The 24379-nt window shown below is 48.6% G+C and overlaps 1 pseudogene across 1 annotated transcript in view; it reads left to right on the top strand.

The window, feature by feature from the left end:
- The window catches only part of LOC311248341 (dynein regulatory complex protein 11-like), a 35487-nt pseudogene extending 11792 nt beyond the window's left edge, over positions 1 to 23695 (top strand). The window contains exons 3-12 of the transcript in view: positions 976 to 1098; positions 1632 to 1820; positions 2074 to 2145; positions 9045 to 9235; positions 17033 to 17117; positions 17308 to 17427; positions 18119 to 18194; positions 20011 to 20117; positions 23522 to 23585; positions 23667 to 23695. The product of the transcript in view is annotated as a dynein regulatory complex protein 11-like (transcript). The remainder of the gene's footprint in view (positions 1 to 975; positions 1099 to 1631; positions 1821 to 2073; positions 2146 to 9044; positions 9236 to 17032; positions 17118 to 17307; positions 17428 to 18118; positions 18195 to 20010; positions 20118 to 23521; positions 23586 to 23666) is intronic.
- The last annotated feature ends 684 nt before the right edge of the window (positions 23696 to 24379 follow it).

Here is a 24379-nt window from a genome sequence, read left to right as displayed (position 1 = left end):
TACCCACACAGTTTAACAATCAACATAAATATTTAATTTAATTTAAACCTTTATTTAAACTCGAAAGGCAACTGAGGTTTCCCTCATTTACAGTCACGTCGAGTGTACATACAGAAATAAGCAAAGAAAAGGGCATATAAAATCACACAGCACATAAAATCATAACAATAAGACAACACGGCGAGTAAGGATAAAAGTAGTAAGGATAACAAATCTATTAAAACACATACAACTTGATTGACAAAGGTTGGAGATCAAGGTTTTAAACTCTGCACCAGAGGGGAGAATCTCAAGCTTTAAGGACTGTTGGAGTTCATTCCATGAGCTAGGGGCATCATAGCAAAATGCATATTTACCCTGTTTACGTGCAAACTGGACCTTAAGGACCAGCCAGTCACTAGAATGGGATCCATAGGTACCAACATTCCATTCCAATAATGATTTTGTATAAGGAGGTAGCTTACCAAAAATGGCCTTAAAAATGAACAAATACCAGTGTTTTTTTGCGCCTCTCCATCAGAGAGGACCAACCAACCTTCTTATAAAGGACACAGGGATGAGTGTTGTATCTATCATTATCTGTATGTCATGTATGTCATATATGTTATGATGAATTGAAAATGGGGGACCCTGATGTAAACAAGACGAAAGCCTTTCTCTGGTCTGCATCCCCTTAACAATTGTATTGTACCCATTCTGCAATCTGTTAATACAATTTTAAATCAATCAATCAATTAGTGATGAATCTGAGGGCAGAATAATATACAGAGTCCAGGGATTTAAATATCATAAAGGTGCTGTCTTGGGGGCAGAAGTGACCAGCAGTCCCCGTTCACTTAACATACTTCATAACCAGGCAGGGACTGTAAAGGTTGGCTCATGGTAATGCCCTTCCCCAAAAAAGAAGGAATGCTATATAGATTCTTCAATCGCCACGAAACCATGAGAGCTGTTGTCTTTGATTTCCCCTTATAGGCAGACATAGAGATCCCTATCCCTCGCTATTTCATCAGTGAACGCAGCGAAATGCTACAGGAGCGAAGGGCGATGTTAAAGGACATCCTCAACAGGATGGAAGGTACTCCAGAGAGACCCCAAGTGAGTTCTACACTGGCTACAGTTCAGTCGAGGGAAAAAACAACATACTGTACTTGATCATGTTATTTACTATTTACTTGGTCATTCATTCAAAAATAAGATTACAGTATTTTTACAGTATAATCTACATCAGGGGTTCTCAAATTTCTTTTTATACCACACCCCCATTTTATTTAGGATTCTTTTTGGCGACCCCACACTTAAGGTATCGTGTCATTTCAATGTGGAATTAAGGAATATCAAAATAAAAGCACATGTTTTTGACTTTGATCATGCATATTTATTAGACAATTATATTACAGCACTATGTTATCAATACAAATTTATAAAACGAGGCATATTTAGCCAAAATATGTTGCCAGAACATACAAAAATATATAAAAAAATGTATTTCTTGTATTAAAGAAAATTACTTGCCAATGCGCTGTCACCTACCCACGACCCCACTTTGGGTCGCAACCCGTAGTTTGAGAACCACTGATCTACATATTACTACAGTATCAGTTTACCACTTCTTCTATTGTCCCTGTCAGTCTGTAGCATTAACAATGGACCTGGAGGAGGCGGTTAGGATCATCCAGGTAGCAGAGAGAGCTCGCCAGGGGCGCACCAGGGCCATGTTCATGAAGGAGATCCACAGGGGAAAGGAGAGGCAGAGCTGGGACCGTGACAGGGATCTGGGGGCAGCTGCTATTGACTCGGCTGTGGTCTGCATCCAGAAGGTACTGTGTGCACCGTGCTCATCAGGGGGGGTAGTGTAGCTACATCACTATGTACATTACCCCTCCCTCCCCCCCTCCCCCCCTCCCTCCCTCCCTCCCTCCCTCCCTCCCTCCCTCCCTCCCTCCCTCCCTCCCTCCCTCCCTCCCTCGCTAGATACAGATAATCACATGGTTTCATAGACATGAGCTCTGAGATGTACAACTTCTCATTGTACGAGATACAAATGATGACAAATGAAGACTTCATTCTCAGGTGTGGAAAGGCTACATACAGAGGAAGAGGACCTTAAAGGAACGTGAGGAAGAGCTGATATTTCTGGGCATGGTGAGTTAAACAGACGTGACGCTGGTTGTCTCTGGTGAGTTAAACAGACGTGACACTGGTTGTCTCTGGTGAGTTAAACAGACGTGACACTGGTTGTCTCTGGTGAGTTAAACAGACGTGACACTGGTTGTGTCTGGTGAGTTAAACAGACGTGACACTGGTTGTGTCTGGTGAGTTAAACAGACGTGACACTGGTTGTGTCTGGTGAGTTAAACAGACGTGACACTGGTTGTGTCTGGTGAGTTAAACAGACGTGACACTGGTTGTCTCTGGTGAGTTAAACAGACGTGACACTGGTTGTGTCTGGTGAGTTAAACAGACGTGACACTGGTTGTGTCTGGTGAGTTAAACAGACGTGACACTGGTTGTGTCTGGTGAGTTAAACAGACGTGACACTGGTTGTCTCTGGTGAGTTAAACAGACGTGACACTGGTTGTCTCTGGTGAGTTAAACAGACGTGACACTGGTTGTGTCTGGTGAGTTAAACAGACGTGACACTGGTTGTCTCTGGTGAGTTAAACAGACATGACACTGGTTGTCTCTAGTGAGTTAAACAGACGTGACACTGGTTGTGTCTGGTGAGTTAAACAGACGTGACACTGGTTGTCTCTGGTGAGTTAAACAGACGTGACACTGGTTGTCTCTGGTGAGTTAAACAGACGTGACACTGGTTGTCTCTGGTGAGTTAAACAGACGTGACACTGGTTGTGTCTGGTGAGTTAAACAGACGTGACACTGGTTGTGTCTGGTGAGTTAAACAGACGTGACACTGGTTGTGTCTGGTGAGTTAAACAGACGTGACACTGGTTGTGTCTGGTGAGTTAAACAGACGTGACACTGGTTGTCTCTGGTGAGTTAAACAGACGTGACACTGGTTGTGTCTGGTGAGTTAAACAGACATAACACTGGTTGTCTCTGGTGAGTTAAACAGACATGACACTGGTTGTGTCTGGTGAGTTAAACAGACGTGACACTGGTTGTGTCTGGTGAGTTAAACAGACGTGACACTGGTTGTCTCTGGTGAGTTAAACAGACATGACACTGGTTGTGTCTGGTGAGTTAAACAGACGTGACACTGGTTGTCTCTGGTGAGTTAAACAGACGTGACACTGGTTGTCTCTGGTGAGTTAAACAGACGTGACGCTGGTTGTGTCTGGTGAGTTAAACAGACATGACACTGGTTGTCTCTGGTGAGTTAAACAGACGTGACGCTGGTTGTGTCTGGTGAGTTAAACAGACGTGACGCTGGTTGTGTCTGGTGAGTTAAACAGACGTGACACTGGTTGTCTCTGGTGAGTTAAACAGACGTGACACTGGTTGTGTCTGGTGAGTTAAACAGACGTGACACTGGTTGTCTCTGGTGAGTTAAACAGACGTGACACTGGTTGTCTCTGGTGAGTTAAACAGACGTGACACTGGTTGTGTCTGGTGAGTTAAACAGACGTGACACTGGTTGTGTCTGGTGAGTTAAACAGACGTGACACTGGTTGTCTCTGGTGAGTTAAACAGACGTGACACTGGTTGTGTCTGGTGAGTTAAACAGACGTGACACTGGTTGTGTCTGGTGAGTTAAACAGACGTGACACTGGTTGTGTCTGGTGAGTTAAACAGACGTGACACTGGTTGTGTCTGGTGAGTTAAACAGACGTGACACTGGTTGTCTCTGGTGAGTTAAACAGACGTGACACTGGTTGTCTCTGGTGAGTTAAACAGACGTGACACTGGTTGTGTCTGGTGAGTTAAACAGACGTGACACTGGTTGTCTCTGGTGAGTTAAACAGACATGACACTGGTTGTCTCTAGTGAGTTAAACAGACGTGACACTGGTTGTGTCTGGTGAGTTAAACAGACGTGACACTGGTTGTCTCTGGTGAGTTAAACAGACGTGACACTGGTTGTCTCTGGTGAGTTAAACAGACGTGACACTGGTTGTCTCTGGTGAGTTAAACAGACGTGACACTGGTTGTGTCTGGTGAGTTAAACAGACGTGACACTGGTTGTGTCTGGTGAGTTAAACAGACGTGACACTGGTTGTGTCTGGTGAGTTAAACAGACGTGACACTGGTTGTGTCTGGTGAGTTAAACAGACGTGACACTGGTTGTGTCTGGTGAGTTAAACAGACGTGACACTGGTTGTCTCTGGTGAGTTAAACAGACGTGACACTGGTTGTGTCTGGTGAGTTAAACAGACATAACACTGGTTGTCTCTGGTGAGTTAAACAGACATGACACTGGTTGTGTCTGGTGAGTTAAACAGACGTGACACTGGTTGTGTCTGGTGAGTTAAACAGACGTGACACTGGTTGTCTCTGGTGAGTTAAACAGACATGACACTGGTTGTGTCTGGTGAGTTAAACAGACGTGACACTGGTTGTCTCTGGTGAGTTAAACAGACGTGACACTGGTTGTCTCTGGTGAGTTAAACAGACGTGACGCTGGTTGTGTCTGGTGAGTTAAACAGACGTGACGCTGGTTGTGTCTGGTGAGTTAAACAGACGTGACACTGGTTGTGTCTGGTGAGTTAAACAGACGTGACGCTGGTTGTGTCTGGTGAGTTAAACAGACGTGACACTGGTTGTCTCTGGTGAGTTAAACAGACGTGACACTGGTTGTGTCTGGTGAGTTAAACAGACGTGACACTGGTTGTGTCTGGTGAGTTAAACAGACATGACACTGGTTGTGTCTGGTGAGTTAAACAGACGTGACGCTGGTTGTGTCTGGTGAGTTAAACAGACGTGACACTGGTTGTCTCTGGTGAGTTAAACAGACGTGACACTGGTTGTGTCTGGTGAGTTAAACAGACGTGACACTGGTTGTGTCTGGTGAGTTAAACAGACATGACACTGGTTGTGTCTGGTGAGTTAAACAGACGTGACACTGGTTGTCTCTGGTGAGTTAAACAGACGTGACACTGGTTGTGTCTGGTGAGTTAAACAGACACAACACTGGTTGTCTCTGGTGAGTTAAACAGACATGACGCTGGTTGTCTCTGGTGAGTTAAACAGACGTGACACTGGTTGTCTCTGGTGAGTTAAACAGACGTGACACTGGTTGTCTCTGGTGAGTTAAACAGACGTGACGCTGGTTGTGTCTGGTGAGTTAAACAGACGTGACACTGGTTGTCTCTGGTGAGTTAAACAGACGTGACGCTGGTTGTGTCTGGTGAGTTAAACAGACGTGACGCTGGTTGTCTCTGGTGAGTTAAACAGACATGACGCTGGTTGTCTCTGGTGAGTTAAACAGACGTGACACTGGTTGTCTCTGGTGAGTTAAACAGACATGACACTGGTTGTCTCTGGTGAGTTAAACAGACGTGACACTAGTTGTGTCTGGTGAGTTAAACAGACGTGACACTGGTTGTCTCTGGTGAGTTAAACAGACGTGACACTGGTTGTCTCTGGTGAGTTAAACAGACATGACACTGGTTGTCTCTGGTGAGTTAAACAGACGTGACACTAGTTGTGTCTGGTGAGTTAAACAGACGTGACACTGGTTGTCTCTGGTGAGTTAAACAGACATGACACTGGTTGTCTCTGGTGAGTTAAACAGACATTACACTGGTTGTGTCTGGTGAGTTAAACAGACGTGACACTGGTTGTGTCTGGTGAGTTAAACAGACGTGACACTGGTTGTCTCTGGTGAGTTAAACAGACGTGACGCTGGTTGTGTCTGGTGAGTTAAACAGACATGACACTGGTTGTCTCTGGTGAGTTAAACAGACGTGACACTGGTTGTGTCTGGTGAGTTAAACAGACGTGACGCTGGTTGTCTCTGGTGAGTTAAACAGACATGACACTGGTTGTCTCTGGTGAGTTAAACAGACGTGACACTGGTTGTCTCTGGTGAGTTAAACAGACATGACACTGGTTGTGTCTGGTGAGTTAAACAGACGTGACACTGGTTGTCTCTGGTGAGTTAAACAGACGTGACACTGGTTGTGTCTGGTGAGTTAAACAGACGTGACGCTGGTTGTCTCTGGTGAGTTAAACAGACATGACACTGGTTGTCTCTGGTGAGTTAAACAGACGTGACACTGGTTGTGTCTGGTGAGTTAAACAGACGTGACACTGGTTGTGTCTGGTGAGTTAAACAGACGTGACACTGGTTGTGTCTGGTGAGTTAAACAGACGTGACACTGGTTGTGTCTGGTGAGTTAAACAGACGTGACACTGGTTGTCTCTGGTGAGTTAAACAGACGTGACACTGGTTGTGTCTGGTGAGTTAAACAGACATGACACTGGTTGTCTCTGGTGAGTTAAACAGACGTGACGCTGGTTGTCTCTGGTGAGTTAAACAGACGTGACACTGGTTGTGTCTGGTGAGTTAAACAGACGTGACACTGGTTGTCTCTGGTGAGTTAAACAGACGTGACACTGGTTGTCTCTGGTGAGTTAAACAGACGTGACACTGGTTGTCTCTGGTGAGTTAAACAGACGTGACACTGGTTGTCTCTGGTGAGTTAAACAGACGTGACACTGGTTGTGTCTGGTGAGTTAAACAGACATGACACTGGTTGTGTCTGGTGAGTTAAACAGACGTGACGCTGGTTGTGTCTGGTGAGTTAAACAGACGTGACACTGGTTGTCTCTGGTGAGTTAAACAGACATGACACTGGTTGTGTCTGGTGAGTTAAACAGACATGACACTGGTTGTCTCTGGTGAGTTAAACAGACGTGACACTGGTTGTGTCTGGTGAGTTAAACAGACATGACACTGGTTGTGTCTGGTGAGTTAAACAGACGTGACGCTGGTTGTGTCTGGTGAGTTAAACAGACGTGACACTGGTTGTGTCTGGTGAGTTAAACAGACATGACACTGGTTGTGTCTGGTGAGTTAAACAGACACGACACTGGTAGTCTCTGGTGAGTTAAACAGACGTGACACTGGTTGTCTCTGGTGAGTTAAACAGACATGACACTGGTTGTGTCTGGTGAGTTAAACAGACACGACACTGGTAGTCTCTGGTGAGTTAAACAGACATGACACTGGTTGTCTCTGGTGAGTTAAACAGACGTGACACTGGTTGTCTCTGGTGAGTTAAACAGACATGACAATGGTTGTCTCTGGTGAGTTAAACAGACATGACACTGGTTGTGTCTGGTGAGTTAAACAGACGTGACACTGGTTGTCTCTGGTGAGTTAAACAGACGTGACACTGGTTGTGTCTGGTGAGTTAAACAGACGTGACACTGGTTGTGTCTGGTGAGTTAAACAGACGTGACGCTGGTTGTGTCTGGTGAGTTAAATAGACGTGACACTGGTTGTGTCTGGTGAGTTAAACAGACGTGACACTGGTTGTCTCTGGTGAGTTAAACAGACGTGACACTGGTTGTCTCTGGTGAGTTAAACAGACGTGACGCTGGTTGTGTCTGGTGAGTTAAACAGACGTGACACTGGTTGTCTCTGGTGAGTTAAACAGACGTGACGCTGGTTGTGTCTGGTGAGTTAAACAGACGTGACGCTGGTTGTCTCTGGTGAGTTAAACAGACATGACGCTGGTTGTCTCTGGTGAGTTAAACAGACGTGACACTGGTTGTCTCTGGTGAGTTAAACAGACATGACACTGGTTGTCTCTGGTGAGTTAAACAGACGTGACACTAGTTGTGTCTGGTGAGTTAAACAGACGTGACACTGGTTGTCTCTGGTGAGTTAAACAGACATGACACTGGTTGTGTCTGGTGAGTTAAACAGACGTGACACTGGTTGTGTCTGGTGAGTTAAACAGACGTGACACTGGTTGTCTCTGGTGAGTTAAACAGACGTGACGCTGGTTGTGTCTGGTGAGTTAAACAGACATGACACTGGTTGTCTCTGGTGAGTTAAACAGACGTGACACTGGTTGTGTCTGGTGAGTTAAACAGACGTGACGCTGGTTGTCTCTGGTGAGTTAAACAGACATGACACTGGTTGTCTCTGGTGAGTTAAACAGACGTGACACTGGTTGTCTCTGGTGAGTTAAACAGACATGACACTGGTTGTGTCTGGTGAGTTAAACAGACGTGACACTGGTTGTCTCTGGTGAGTTAAACAGACGTGACACTGGTTGTGTCTGGTGAGTTAAACAGACGTGCCGCTGGTTGTCTCTGGTGAGTTAAACAGACATGACACTGGTTGTCTCTGGTGAGTTAAACAGACATGACACTGGTTGTGTCTGGTGAGTTAAACAGACGTGACACTGGTTGTCTCTGGTGAGTTAAACAGACGTGACACTGGTTGTCTCTGGTGAGTTAAACAGACGTGACACTGGTTGTGTCTGGTGAGTTAAACAGACGTGACACTGGTTGTGTCTGGTGAGTTAAACAGACATGACGCTGGTTGTGTCTGGTGAGTTAAACAGACGTGACACTGGTTGTCTCTGGTGAGTTAAACAGACATGACACTGGTTGTCTCTGGTGAGTTAAACAGACGTGACACTGGTTGTGTCTGGTGAGTTAAACAGACGTGACACTGGTTGTGTCTGGTGAGTTAAACAGACACGACACTGGTTGTCTCTGGGCGTGGTCAACGTAGACTCACAAAGTTCTTTAAAAAACATAAATGTATGTTTTTGCATAGTATAGTTACATATAGCATAAATGTATATTGTATAGCATATTGTATAGTAGTGTATATAGGACTCATTACCTTTCATTCGTAAGCTTAGCATTGTATAGTATTTTATATTAGTACCTTTTATCATGTCTATTTATTATCTATTTTATTTGTATTTCTTTGCACAATCAAGGCGGGCATGGCCACCTTCATTTCACTACATGTCTCGTGTATGTATGTGACGAATAAATCTCTTAAATAAATCTCTTGAAGTTCCATCAACACGCAGTCTTGCACTCTCCATCATTTGTATACATTGTTAGACAGACACTGTATCCTAGAGACGCTGTATGAATGTCTTCTCTCAGGCTTTGGACCCAAAGCAGCAGCAGCCCGCCCCTGCCACCACCTCCGCCCAGGCTACCAAAGCTCGCAGACGGAGTAAACAGGGAGAGAACGAGGAGGAATACCAGGAGTCCATGGTGGCCATCACCAGAAACCTGCGAGATGTGGAGGGGCCGGACATGAAGGAGACCATGCAAGAGCAGATCCGGTAGTGGTTCTTTGCATGTCGGTAAGATCGTACAGAGAGGTTAACAGAGGCCGACCAGTGACCGAAAGGTTTCTGGTTTGAATCCCAGGCACTGGCAGAATGATGAGTCAGTGACTGAAGGGTGGCTGGTGACCACAGTCTGCCTACGTGCCCTTGAGCAAAAGGCTCCAGGGGAACTGCAACTGTGGGGCGACCCCCTGTGTGCTCTGACATCTCGTGAAATACACAAGTGTAAGTTACCATGTGTATCTAGGAGGGATATATGCAGAATAAATACACTGCAATTGCCTTATGGACATTGACAATAAAAAAAAAATGTAGTCCAAGTTCAAGTTCAAGTTTCTTTAATAGTTGTCATACAGAATACTTTTATACAAAATGCTTCTTTCTGTTACGCTCCAGAGACTGTGCTAGACAAAAGATAAGTATGAAATAAAATAGTATAGCATGTAAAAATAGAAGTAAAAAATAGAAGTCACGTACGTAGACACAGTGTTCAGTATATACATGCAGAATAGAAGTAACTGAGTTACCATACAATATACAATATACTATGCAATATACTAATATACAATATACTATATAGTGCAAAGCAGAAATGGGATGAGGTACAATTTAGGTACAATTTACAGTAAGGTGTACTGAGGTATGGGTTGTAGTGCAAAACCTTTACCAATAAATATAAAGTGTGTTTAGGTGTTCTAAAGTGTGGAGAGTGGGTGCTGCAGTGTGTTGTTTGTTTAAAGTGAGTGTGTGCGTGTGGATGTTGTTATGGTTTGACACCGACCCCAAACGCTAACGACACAAAGAGAGTTGTTTCAGAGTTGCCAAAAACTAGGGCTTGTTTTATTTCACAAAATAGCAGCAATAACTTGGTTGAAAACAAACAAAGACTGGGATACAAGCATTAGAAGAATGTTGCTGCTCTGCAGCTTCTCCCGGGAAGGTTAGTCTGAGGAATCTGACAGTGACGTCAGAGCCGCTCTGCAGAATCCTCTCGGCAGCTCTCCGAGGTGGTAACGGGACAGAGAGAGAGAGAGAGAGAGAGCGGGTTAGCTCAGAGTACAGTTGGGAACAGAACAGGTGACAGGAGAAGTGACTTGTCCCAAAACAGGTAATCCAAGTGACTGAATCTTCGGTGTAAATACACACTGTGAGCAATGTCCCAACAACAATCCAAGTGATAGAATCTTCGGTGCGAATACACACAGTGAGCGATGTCCCAATAATAATCCAAGTGATAATATCTTCGGTGTGAATACACACAGTGAGCAAAGTTCAAGCAAATATTATCCCAAATGAACAATCCAAAAAGCAGGCACAGGGTGAGTGACAGACCGAACAAAAAGCAGGATCTCTTCAGTGTCTACACACACGAAAAACGATAGGGACAAAAGACTGTCTTGCAAAACTCACCCAGGCGCTGTGCGTAAAGAGAGCAGGATCAAACAGGGCGAGCGCGTCGTTACGGGGAACGGGTTGTCCAAGCGGAATACTTCTTGAGTGTCCTGGGAGGCAAAGCACAGGGAAAACAGCAGGCAAGGAAGGAACGGCAAATGCTGATAATATATCAAAACGATCCAACAACACTTGATGGGGAATCGGGGTATATATAATCAAAAGGAATGCTTAATGACAAGCTGTGACAGCTGCGGGATGAGATTGACAAGCGTGTGGTTGGGGAAGCACCAATCAAACGGCGTCTACAGGAAGAAGCGTGTGAAGAGGAGAATGCAATTAATTAACTGAAAACTTAAAGGAACAGAGCGAGTAGGCTTAAAGGAACAGAGCGAGTAGGTGAGCAGCGGACAAAACCTCACAGTACCCCCCCCTCCACGGGAGCCACCCGGCGACCAGGCCGACCTGGCTCGTCCGGATGGGCACGATGGAAGTCCGTGATCAGGCCGGGATCCACGATGAGCTGTCGGGAGACCCAGCTCCGCTCCTCCGGGCCGTAACCCTCCCAGTCCACCAGGTACTGGAACCCCCGACCCCGCCGTCGAACGCCCATCAACCGGCGGACCTGCCACTGGGGGTGACCATCCACCATCTCGGGAGGCGGAGGATCAGGAGCTGGAGGCATCAGGGGACTGAGGGAGACAGGCTTAACCCGGGAGACATGGAAAACGGGGTGAATGTGCATGGACGCAGGATGTTTCAGACGCAGAGCCGCCGGACTGAGTACCTTCAGAACCTCGAAAGGTCCGACGAAACGGGGGTTAAGCTTCTTGGCCGAGGACCGAAGCGGGAGGTCCTTCGCGGAAAGCCACACCCTCTGCCCAGGGTGGTAAGTCGGCGCAGGAACCCGGCGCCGGTCGGCCCCACGACAGGCGCGCTCAGATGTCCGGAGCAGCGCGGTCCTGGTGATCTCCCAGACCCGTCGGCAGCGGTCGAGGTGGACCTGCACGGAGGGAACTGCCACCTCCGTCTCCTGTGCGGGGAAAAGAGGGGGTTGGTAGCCCAGGGAAACCTCAAATGGTGAGAGGCCAGTGGCGGAACTGACCATGGAGTTGATGGAGTACTCGACCCAGGGAAGGAAACGGCTCCAGGAAGCTGGTCTCTCGGCTGCCACACACACCGAAGAGCAGACTCCACGCTCTGGTTCATCCTCTCCGTTTGTCCGTTAGTCTGGGGATGATAACCAGAGGAAAGACTGACCGTCGCCCCCAATTCCTTGCAAAAAGCCTGCCATACCTGGGAGGTGAACTGGGGCCCCCGGTCAGAGACGATGTCCTGGGGAAAACCATGAAGGCGGAACACGTGGTGAGTCAGGAGGTCCGCCGTCTCGGCCGCCGAGGGAAGCTTGGAAAGGGCCACGAGGTGAACCCCCTTGCTGAATCGATCCACCACGGTCAGAAGGCAAGTGTTTCCCTGGGAGGAGGCAAGACCTGTGACGAAGTCTAGCGCCACATGTGACCAAGGACGGCTCGGAACGGGAAGTGGCTGTAACAGCCCGGAGGGTGCCTGGTGCGAGGCCTTGCTGCGGGCACAGACCGCGCAGGCCAATACGAACTCCTTGACGTCGTTCCGCATGGTGGGCCACCAGAAACGACGAGCCAGGAAGGAGAACGTGCGATGAACGCCCAGGTGGCAGGCGAACCGGCTGGTATGGCCCCACAGCAGCACCCGGGACCGGACAGAGTCGGGGACGAAGAGACGATGAATCGGAACGTTGCTTGGAGCACGCTGGAAGCGTAGGGCACGTCTAACCACCCCCTCGATGCCCAAGGTGATGGCTCCAACCACCCTGGCCTCCGGGAGGATGGGAGTCGGGTCCTCAGAGGGTGGAGCCCCCTTGGAGTGTAACCGGGACAGGGAGTCGGCCTTCGTGTTGCGGGAACCAGGACGAAAAGTCAGCGAGAAGTCGAACCGACTGAGGAAGCTGGCCCATCTCGCCTGCCGACCGTTGAGGCGCTTGGAAGCGCGGATGAACGTCAGGTTCTTGTGGTCCGTCCAGATGGTAAATGGCTCCTCGGCCCCCTCAAGCCAATGACGCCACTCCTCCAAAGCAGCCACGACCGCCAGCAGCTCCCGATTGCCGGTGTTGTAGTTCCTCTCGGCAGGGAGGAACCGACGCGAGTAGAAGGCGCAAGGATGTACCTTCTGGTCCGTTGCCGAACGCTGGGATAAGACAGCCCCCAGTCCAGTATCCGAGGCGTCCACCTCAACGATGAACTGTCTCTTGGGGTCAGGGTGGAGCAAGATCGGGGCGGAAGTGAACCTCTTCTTGAGGGAGCGGAACGCAGCACATGCCGCTGGGGACCAGTCGAACGGCAGGGCGGGATAGGTCAGTCTGGTAAGTGGCTCCGCCACTTGACTGTAGTTCCGGATGAACCTTCGGTAGAAGTTGGCGAACCCGAGGAAACTCTGTAACTCCTTCCGAGTGGTGGGTTCAGGCCATTCCTCCACAGCTTGGATCTTGCGAGGATCCGCTCGGGTCAAGCCCTTCTCCACGATGAAGCCCAGGTAGTCGACGGAGTCGGAGTGGAAACGGCACTTCTCCGCCTTGACGAAGAGCCGATTGTGGAGGAGGCGCTCCAGCACACGGCGGACATGCTGGATGTGCTCCTCGAGGGTCTTGGAGAAGATGAGGATGTCGTCCAGGTACACCACCACAAACACCTCCAGCATGTCACGAAGGACGTCGTTCATGAGCGCCTGGAATACCGCCGGGGCGTTGGTGAGGCCGAACGGCATCACCAGGTACTCGTAGTGGCCCCTGGGGGTCTTGAAGGCGGTCTTCCATTCATCGCCCTCACGGATACGGACAAGATGGTAGGCACTCCGGAGGTCCAGCTTGGTAAAGACGGTAGCCTGGGTGAGAGGTTCGAAGGTGGAGTTCATGAGAGGAAGAGGGTACTTGTTCTTGATGGTGATCTCGTTGAGCTGGCGATAGTCGATGCAGGGTCGAAGGTCCCCGTCCTTCTTCCCAACAAAGAAGAAACCGGCCGCCACCGGGGAGGAGGAAGGCCGAATGAGTCCTGCTTCCAAGGACTCAGAGATGTACTGATCCATCGCCTTCTTCTCCGGAACGGTCAGACTGTAGAGGCGGCTGCCGGGAAGGGGAGCCCCTTGGCGGAGGTCGATGGCGCAGTCGTAAGGACGGTGGGGTGGAAGGGCCTGAGCCCTGGACTTACTGAAAACCTCCAAGAGGTCGTGGTACTCGGGGGGTATGGATGAAGAGTCCGGAGGCGACTCACCAGCGGGCCTCCGGGGCGGGGGACAGGACGCCGCCTGTAGACACTGGGCGTGACAGGAGGAGCTCCAGCCCTTGATGGTACCGGAGGACCAGGCGATGTGGGGCTCGTGCAGCGCGAGCCAGGGCCTACCCAGGACCACCGGGACAAGAGGGGATCGGGTGATAAGGAACTGGATTCTCTCAACGTGGTTCCCAGCGATGGTCAGCACGACTGGGCAGGTGCGTTGAGAGATGTCGGCCAGGCGGTGTTGGTCCAATGCGAAGATCTCCAAAGGCCTCACTAGGTCCTCAAGTGGAATGTTGGCCCGGGTAGCAAACTCGAAGTCGAGGAAACTCTCGTCTGCCCCAGAGTCGATGAGTGCCTCCACCGTGGCCCGTTGGTCCGCCCAGGCCAGGGTGACGCTCATCAGATGGCCAGGTGGTGCGCGGCTCTGGGAATGAGAAAAACGGCTCACCAGGATTTCCCGGGGTCTCGGCGAGCCTGGTCTTTTGGCCGGGTGGGGCAGTTGGCGATTCGGTGTCCCTCCCGACCGCAGTAGAGGCAGAGACCGGACCTGTACCTCGCCTCACGTTCAGCCTGGCTCAGATGAGAGCGTCCCAGCTGCATGGGTTCCTCCTCGCGAACCGAACGGGAGGGTAAGCTACCACCAGTCGTGTTGAGGGCAGGGCGACCAGCAGTAACGTCATGAGTACGGGGGGTCCGGAGTCCCTCAGGAGGTACCTGTCGGGTCCTCTCACGCCTTCTCTCCTGGAGGTGTCCGTCGATGCGAATGGCGAGGCTGAACAGGTCCTCGAGGGAGTCAGGCTCCTCCCGGGTCGCGAGCTGGTCCCTGACTGCGTCACTGAGCCCCCTCATGAAGGTTAGGCGAAGTGCTGGGTCGTTCCAACCACTCTCCACCGGCGCCAGTCGAAACTCCAGGACGTAGTATGTTACCCCGCCGCTCCCCTGTCGGAAGGTACCCAACCGGGCTCCAGGGTCCAGACCACGGGCTGGATGGTGGAACACCCTGCGGAGCTCAGCCACGAAGTCTGGATAGGAGAAACAAAAATCTGCATCCATTGCCCAGGAGGAAGTGACCCACTGGGCTGCCCGGCCTGAGAGCAAGTTTGTCATATAGGCCACTCGGGCTCCTTCTGAAGTGAATCGACTGGGTTGATGACGGAAAACCAACTCACATTGCATGATGAATGTGGCACACTCCTCGGGATTGCCGTCGAACAGCCGTGGGACGGAGAGACGGGGTTCCCGAGGTGCGGGATCGGGAAGCGCAGGGCCTGCTGGGGCTGCGGGGGATGCTCCTGCCAATGCTCCTGAAGGAAGTGGGGGTACAAGTAAAGCGTTAACGGTGTCGCTCAGCGTGTGAAGATGAAGGAGTATACTTGACTGTTGTCCTGCCAGAGCGGCCAGGGACCCTTGAATAGGCTGGACCTGTTCCCTGAGTTCATGCACCGCAGCCGCAGCCCTCTCTAGTTGGTGACTGTGATCCTTGGTCAACTCGATCTGACCAGCTAGTGCTGTTCTGACTCTCTCTGTGTCGGCTGGGGTCGTCATATTGGTTGGATCGTAATGTTATGGTTTGACACCGACCCCAAACGCTAACGACACAAAGAGAGTTGTTTCAGAGTTGCCAAAAACTAGGGCTTGTTTTATTTCACAAAATAGCAGCAAGAACTTGGTTGAAAACAAACAAAGACTGGGATACAAGCATTAGAAGAATGTTGCTGCTCTGCAGCTTCTCCCGGGAAGGTTCGTCTGAGGAATCTGACAGTGACGTCAGAGCCGCTCTGCAGAATCCTCTCGGCAGCTCTCCGAGGTGGTAACGGGACAGAGAGAGAGAGAGAGAGAGCGGGTTAGCTCAGAGTACAGTTGGGAACAGAACAGGTGACAGGAGAAGTGACTTGTCCCAAAACAGGTAATCCAAGTGACTGAATCTTCGGTGTAAATACACACTGTGAGCAATGTCCCAACAACAATCCAAGTGATAGAATCTTCGGTGCGAATACACACAGTGAGCGATGTCCCAATAATAATCCAAGTGATAATATCTTCGGTGTGAATACACACAGTGAGCAAAGTTCAAGCAAATATTATCCCAAATGAACAATCCAAAAAGCAGGCACAGGGTGAGTGACAGACCGAACAAAAAGCAGGATCTCTTCAGTGTCTACACACACGAAAAACGATAGGGACAAAAGACTGTCTTGCAAAACTCACCCAGGCGCTGTGCGTAAAGAGAGCAGGATCAAACAGGGCGAGCGCGTCGTTACGGGGAACGGGTTGTCCAAGCGGAATACTTCTTGAGTGTCCTGGGAGGCAAAGCACAGGGAAAACAGCAGGCAAGGAAGGAACGGCAAATGCTGATAATATATCAAAACGATCCAACAACACTTGATGGGGAATCGGGGTATATATAATCAAAAGGAATGCTTAATGACAAGCTGTGACAGCTGCGGGATGAGATTGACAAGCGTGTGGTTGGGGAAGCACCAATCAAACGGCGTCTACAGGAAGAAGCGTGTGAAGAGGAGAATGCAATTAATTAACTGAAAACTTAAAGGAACAGAGCGAGTAGGCTTAAAGGAACAGAGCGAGTAGGTGAGCAGCGGACAAAACCTCACAGATGTGTGTGTTGTGAGTGCATTTGATGGTTGTTGCATAGTGTTATTGTTCGTTGAGCAACCTGATGGCCTGGGGATAGAAGCTTCTTCTGAGTCTTTCTGTGCTTGCCATGAGACTCCGGTATCGCTTGCCTGACCGCAGCAGTTCAAAAAGGCAGTTGTTTGGGTGGCTGGAGTCCTTGATAATTCTCTTAGCCTTACCCCTGCACCGCTTGTTGTAAATGTTCTGGAGAGTGGGGAGCCCCCCTCCAATTGTGCGTTCGGCTGAACGTGCCACTCTCTGTAGTCTGTAGTCTGCTAGTCCTCTTTTTACACAGAGCATTTCCCCAATCAGGGTGATTTTGATTAAAATATGTTGATGGTCCAATCCAATCCATCCAATCCAACTTAATTTATAAAGCGCTTTAACAGCCACAGGGGCACAAAGTGCTGATACGTTGATGGTTATATAATGTATCATTCTTTCCTGCACGTTTGACTTCTAGTGATGCAACAGGATCTTTTCCAGACTACCCAGAGCAAGAGGCCGGAGGCTCCACTCTTCTCTTCGCAGAGAAAACCCCCCAGGAGGTACAGTACAGCATCTATCTCCCATCACACAGTCAAACTATAGTTCACAGCCTGCTTGTACAGTAGTTCAAATCTGTATTACATTATCATCGCAGACATCTTGGTAGGCAAAGATGTATAAAAAATAATCAGTCAATCAAATCGACAGGTGATCATTAAATGACAGTGATGCAACTATGCTTTGTTTCAGTTAATGGAGGAATTAGCTGCAAAGGAGGAGGAGGAGGACGTCAACAACAAACCAAAGGGCAAAGAAGAGAAGAAGGAACAAGGAAAGAAAGGAAAGGACAAAGGGAAGGGAGGAGAAGAGGTGGGTTGTTCTGGAATTGTGTTGTTTTCAATCATGTTTGTATTATGTATTATGTTGTATTATGAATTCTGAACAATATAAAGATCTAAAGCATTTATAAGGCTGATTACTATGACCACACAAATCCACTGTTTATAAAGTTATGAAATGTAATGATTTGGTTTATTATACATTTAATTTTTTTCCCAATACAGGAAAGCAAATATGATTTGAGAGACGTTTGTAAGTTTACTGTTCAAAAAGCTAAGAAAGGGATTACAAGGAGATGTATTTCTATTGTTGAGGTTAACTTGTGGAACAATGCTGATATACATTTAAGAATTAGTCATTTGCTTTTGCTTATCCAAAAAATGGTTTGTATAGATATTATTGAAGGTTACAAATCTGAACAAGTTGTATTTTGTAAATTTTTTGGTTTCCGTTTTGGAGGCTTAAGAATACAGGACAGGCATGTATAAGTGTTATGCTTCAGCCTGTACCTTTTCTGTCACTGCCAAAATCAAAGACTGTTGACAGTCTGCATATTGCATATTGTATTGTGTGTGATGACTGAATACAAAAACGACTAATACTACTATTACTAAATAAGAGGATTTAGCTCAATCGAATCAACCATAATGTGATCAGGTAGAGATTGCAATGCAGTGCGTGTTTAGATGGATCGGCGTAACCTTCTACTGAACCACAGGGGGAGGAGGAGGCAGGGTTGAAGATGCTGCCCTCTGCTCTCCTGTCTGATTTGGAAGTGGGACACAAGACCTTTGTGGGTAAGCTCCATAAAAAACCTCATACTATAGCTCTACAAACAAGGTACGCACTCCTATCTTTTAAAGCGTGACATTGCTACAACGGGACCCGTCTAATGGCTGGCGCCCAATGTGTTAAAGGTTAAGAGTTACAGTAGAATGGTTCCCCCTATCTGACGATGCTTAAAGGTTAGGAGTTAGAATGGTCCCCCCTATCTGACGATGCTTAAAGGTTAGGAGTTACAGTAGAATGGTTCCCCGTATCTCACAATGCTTAAAGGTGTGGTAACATTGACTGTGTATTTCATAATCCATATGTGTGTATAATTAGAAAACCACAATGCAAAAGTCTGGTGTGCCATAAGGAGTGATACTAGCGTGACAGGAAACAGGTAAAACTGTTTGAGCCCCTATGAAACCCCTGCTGTGTTGAACTGTATTCAGGAGACAGTCAACAAACCCCCACACAAACAGATGTACTTAACTACTTAGAACAGAAGGAACAGTCACTCAACCCCCACTCAAGCAATGGCTAATCTATAGAACAAACAACACCTTTCCACAGGGACAGTTGCACCAAAAAGCAACAGGCTAAATGAAACAATTATAGATTAGAGACAAAACGCACTGTTACATCATCACTGAAAACTGCAAATATCTGTAATAATGGTTAAATACAAATAATGCCTTAAGTACATATGACTAGAATGATTAGATCTTCCCACGCACAGAGTGGGAACCTCAAGTTGACTTTATGTTAATGTACCTCACACCCCCCGTAGGAGTCAAGAGGACAGCTGGTCTGAACGAGGGCAGACCAGCACAAACAAGATTATATTAATTAAACTGACTTATTTGATAAAAGGATTTAAATGTCATTTAGAATGTCACCTGAGTATGCAATTTGGTATCAAAAGGTAAACAAAAGAGTAAAACTGTGATAATACTGGAAGAGTGTAATTCATATACACTGGAAATACTTTGTAAAAGTTTATGGGAATTACCCCTCTGTCCAACTGAGAAGACCACAGCCCAAAGGAGGGGGCGGACGGCCCCCAGAAGACAAACCTGATTGGAACCCAAGAAACAGAAGAAAGCCTGTTTTTAGAATCAAGAACCAATTGGAACAGAACGCCATATATATATATATATATATATATATATATATATATAATATAACTGATTGGCTATGAATCAAGTCAACTTGTGACATCATTTTTAGTATAAAAAGGAAAACTCATTGTTAAGCATCCAGAGAATGCTGTTGTCTTGCATGTGAGTAAATCATGGAAAAACCACTGTTGTTTAGTTTAGTGTAACATGTACAGATCCCTATCTGTTGACCAGGTTTACTCATGTGAAATGCTCAGTAGATTCTCTCTTCATTTGATAAACATGACTACTGTTTTATGTACAGACTGGGTTTGATGTGCAAACCTTATCAATAATTTTGTACAACATGTTTTGATGTACTATGAAATGATCCCTGTATGTAAACAACAACATTTAATTTCACTCTGAGCCCAGAGGCAAATAAATCATGAGTTTTAACTATAGCTCTATTGTCTGGCTGCACAGTTTATTTCTCTACTGGCTATATTTGAAGTCAGATGAGAGGAACCATTCTCCTTCTCTCCCTCTAGTTGGCAACCTCAATGCACTGTAAATAACCTTAGAAATGTATAGAATATACGACAAAGGTTAGGATTTACCGTAGAATGGTTCCCCCTATCTGACGGTGCTTAAAGGTTAGGGTTAGGGTTAGAATGGGCATCGGCAGTGAAGAGTTTGTGTCGCTGCCTCCCTGACCTCAACTGAACGTGTCTTTTATCATCAGATGTGTGGCAGAACCGTGAGGAGTCGAGCAACTACAGCCAGAGGCATGAAGCCGAGCTGGTCAAGGAGGAAAAAAGGAAAGAGATTGAGGCAGAGATCCGCGTGCAGGTAATGCTGCCCCTGTGGATACACGGACTACAGGATAACAGCACAGTGGCTCAGGAGGTAGAGCGGTCTAGAGACAGTGGCTCAGGAGGTAGAGCTGGTCTAGAGACAGTGGCTCAGGAGGTAGAGCGGTCTAGAGACAGTGGCTCAGGAGGTAGAGCTGGTCTAGATACAGTGGCTCAGGAGGTAGAGCGGTCTAGAGACAGTGGCTCAGGAGGTAGAGCGGTCTAGAGACAGTGTCTCAGGAGGTAGAGCGGTCTAGAGACAGTGGCTCAGGAGGTAGAGCGGTCTAGAGACAGTGTCTCAGGAGGTAGAGCGGTCTAGAGACAGTGTCTCAGGAGGTAGAGCTGGTCTAGAGACAGTGGCTCAGGAGGTAGAGCTGGTCTAGAGACAGTGGCTCAGGAGGTAGAGCGGTCTAGAGACAGTGGCTCAGGAGGTAGAGCGGTCTAGATACAGTGGCTCAGGAGGTAGAGCGGTCTAGATACAGTGGCTCAGGAGGTAGAGCGGTCTAGAGACAGTGGCTCAGGAGGTAGAGCGGTCTAGAGACAGTGGCTCAGGAGGTAGAGCGGTCTAGAGACAGTGGCTCAGGAGGTAGAGCTGGTCTAGAGACAGTGTCTCAGGAGGTAGAGCGGTCTAGAGACAGTGGCTCAGGAGGTAGAGCGGTCTAGAGACAGTGGCTCAGGAGGTAGAGTGGTCTAGAGACAGTGGCTCAGGAGGTAGAGCGGTCTAGAGACAGTGGCTCAGGAGGTAGAGCGGTCTAGAGACAGTGGCTCAGGAGGTAGAGCGGTCTAGAGACAGTGGCTCAGGAGGTAGAGCGGTCTAGAGACAGTGGCTCAGGAGGTAGAGCTGGTCTAGATACAGTGGCTCAGGAGGTAGAGCGGTCTAGAGACAGTGGCTCAGGAGGTAGAGCTGGTCTAGAGACAGTGGCTCAGGAGGTAGAGCGGTCTAGAGACAGTGGCTCAGGAGGTAGAGCTGGTCTAGAGACAGTGTCTCAGGAGATAGAGCTGGTCTAGAGACAGTGTCTCAGGAGGTAGAGCTGGTCTAGAGACAGTGGCTCAGGATGTAGAGCGGTCTAGAGACAGTGTCTCAGGAGGTAGAGCTGGTCTAGAGACAGTGGCTCAAGAGGTAGAGCTGGTCTAGAGACAGTGGCTCAGGAGGTAGAGCGGTCTAGAGACAGTGGCTCAGGAGGTAGAGCGGTCTAGAGACAGTGTCTCAGGAGGTAGAGCGGTCTAGAGACAGTGGCTCAGGAGGTAGAGCGGTCTAGAGACAGTGGCTCAGGAGGTAGAGCGGTCTAGAGACAGTGGCTCAGGAGGTAGAGCTGGTCTAGAGACAGTGGCTCAGGAGGTAGAGCGGTCTAGAGACAGTGGCTCAGGAGGTAGAGTGGTCTAGAGACAGTGGCTCAGGAGGTAGAGCTGGTCTAGAGACAGTGTCTCAGGAGGTAGAGCTGGTCTAGAGACAGTGGCTCAGGAGGTAGAGCTGGTCTAGAGACAGTGGCTCAGGAGGTAGAGCTGGTCTAGAGACAGTGGCTCAGGAGGTAGAGTGGTCTAGATACAGTGGCTCAGGAGGTAGAGCGGTCTAGAGACAGTGTCTCAGGAGGTAGAGCTGGTCTAGAGACAGTGGCTCAGGAGGTAGAGCGGTCTAGAGACAGTGGCTCAGGAGGTAGAGCTGGTCTAGAGACAGTGGCTCAGGAGGTAGAGCTGGTCTAGAGACAGTGGCTCAGGATGTAGAGTGGTCTAGAGACAGTGTCTCAGGAGGTAGAGCTGGTCTAGAGACAGTGGCTCAGGAGGTAGAGCGGTCTAGAGACAGTGGCTCAGGAGGTAGAGCGGTCTAGAGACAGTGGCTCAGGAGGTAGAGCTGGTCTAGAGACAGTGGCTCAGGAGGTAGAGCTGGTCTAGAGACAGTGGCTCAGGAGGTAGAGCTGGTCTAGAGACAGTGGCTCAGGAGGTAGAGCGGTCTAGAGACAGTGGCTCAGGAGGTAGAGCTGGTCTAGATACAGTGTCTCAGGAGGTAGAGCGGTCTAGATACAGTGTCTCAGGAGGTAGAGCGGTCTAGAGACAGTGGCTCAGGAGGTAGAGCGGTCTAGAGACAGTGTCTCAGGAGGTAGAGCGGTCTAGAGACAGTGGCTCAGGAGGTAGAGCGGTCTAGAGACAGTGGCTCAGGAGGTAGAGCGGTCTAGAGACAGTGTCTCAGGAGGTAGAGCGGTCTAGAGACAGTGTCTCAGGAGGTAGAGCGGTCTAGAGACAGTGTCTCAGGAGGTAGAGCGGTCTAGATACAGTGGCTCAGGAGGTAGAGCGGTCTAGAGACAGTGTCTCAGGAGGTAGAGCGGTCTAGAGACAGTGGCTCAGGAGGTAGAGCGGTCTAGAGACAGTGGCTCAGGAGGTAGAGCGGTCTAGAGACAGTGGCTCAGGAGGTAGAGCGGTCTAGAGACAGTGGCTCAGGAGGTAGAGTGGTCTAGAGACAGTGGCTCAGGAGGTAGAGCGGTCTAGAGACAGTGTCTCAGGAGGTAGAGCTGGTCTAGAGACAGTGGCTCAGGAGGTAGAGCTGGTCTAGAGACAGTGGCTCAGGAGGTAGAGCTGGTCTAGAGACAGTGGCTCAGGAGGTAGAGCTGGTCTAGAGACAGTGTCTCAGGAGGTAGAGCGGTCTAGAGACAGTGTCTCAGGAGGTAGAGCGGTCTAGAGACAGTGGCTCAGGAGGTAGAGCGGTCTAGAGACAGTGTCTCAGGAGGTAGAGCTGGTCTAGAGACAGTGTCTCAGGAGGTAGAGCTGGTCTAGAGACAGTGGCTCAGGAGGTAGAGCTGGTCTAGAGACAGTGTCTCAGGAGGTAGAGCTGGTCTAGAGACAGTGGCTCAGGAGGTAGAGCGGTCTAGAGACAGTGGCTCAGGAGGTAGAGTGGTCTAGAGACAGTGTCTCGGGAGGTAGAGCGGTCGTCTGGTAATCTGAAGGTTCCCGGTTCGATTCCCGCTCCTCCCGGGCAGCGTGTCGAAGTGGCCTTGAGCAAGACCCTTAACCCCTAATTGCTCCCGATGAGCAGGTTGGCACCTTGCATGGTCGCCTCTGCCGTTGGTGTGTGAATGTGTCAGTGAATGGGTGAATGTGAGGAACAAAATTGTAAAGTGCTTTGGAGAAAATAGATATACAGTATAAATGCACTTTACCATTTAATCATAAAAAATTCTGGGCTTTATGCATGTAATCACCAACTCCTGTGATTACATTTTGTATTTGTACATTGAAGACTTGGGAATAAGAATTGCTACTGTCAAGTAAAGCGTGATTTACTTCGCTTTATTCTGGTTTAATGAAACAGCGGTTTAAAACCGAGAGAATAAGCAGTTGTTAGAATGATATCAAATAGAGTAATTAGAACATCAGGCAGTGGTGTTCACTGGTTCGCTCTGTTTCCATCAGGTGGATGAGTTGATGAGACAGGAGCTCGCTAACCTGAAGCTAGTTGTGGATAAAGTCACGTCTGGCAAACCCAAAGGAAGCAAGGTATATTATTATGAACACATTAGAGGTTTGACGTCTTATATATATATATATAACGCTCCAGATCTTTATTCCTGTTGGTTTATTTTGTGATGTATAGTAATGATGTATTCCAGACCCAGTACTTAGAAGTGAATTCACCTCTTGGTACGGTGGTCTGTGATGCCGCCCGCGGCGCGCGAGGCCGGGGTTCAACTCCCACTCAGGGCGATCCCTTAACAGGGGTCGAATCGAAACACAATGCAGAGCGAGATCACACGGGTCACACATGCATTGCTCTTGATCTGCCAATTTTGTGCACATTTTTGCCTATGTCTTTGTTTTACTGCTGTGAAGCACTTCTTGTATGAAAGGTGCTATACAAATAAAGTGTATTATTATTATTATTGACTGCTGAGACTCACAGGTGTGAGTTTCAGATCCTGGACCACATCATCCAGGTAGTGGTACTCCGAGAACTCTTTCTCCACCATCTCGTGCTTGAGCTCCAGCACTCTCCCCATCACGCCCTCCAGGACCCCCCGGATCACGCGTCTCTTCTGGGGGTGGACCACCTGGTCGTAGGCCTCCTCCAGCTGCCGGAAGATTTGAATGTAACGTACGTAGAGGGTGGCCACGCGCTGGACGAACACCACCCGGTCCTTTTCTGGACGAGGGGGCTCGACAGGGAGCTCCTGAGTCAGCAGACTGCTCAGCTCCACTTGGGCTTCTGCCCATTGCTTGTTGTACGCACTGGAAAGAGATAAGATGAGATCAGATATTCCTTTACTGATCCCC

This window comes from Notolepis coatsorum (assembly GCF_963971535.1).
Source record: "Notolepis coatsorum genome assembly, contig: SCAFFOLD_1031, whole genome shotgun sequence".
NCBI classification, from domain to species: domain Eukaryota; kingdom Metazoa; phylum Chordata; class Actinopteri; order Aulopiformes; family Paralepididae; genus Notolepis; species Notolepis coatsorum.
This window is presented reverse-complemented; position numbering and strand designations above follow the sequence as displayed.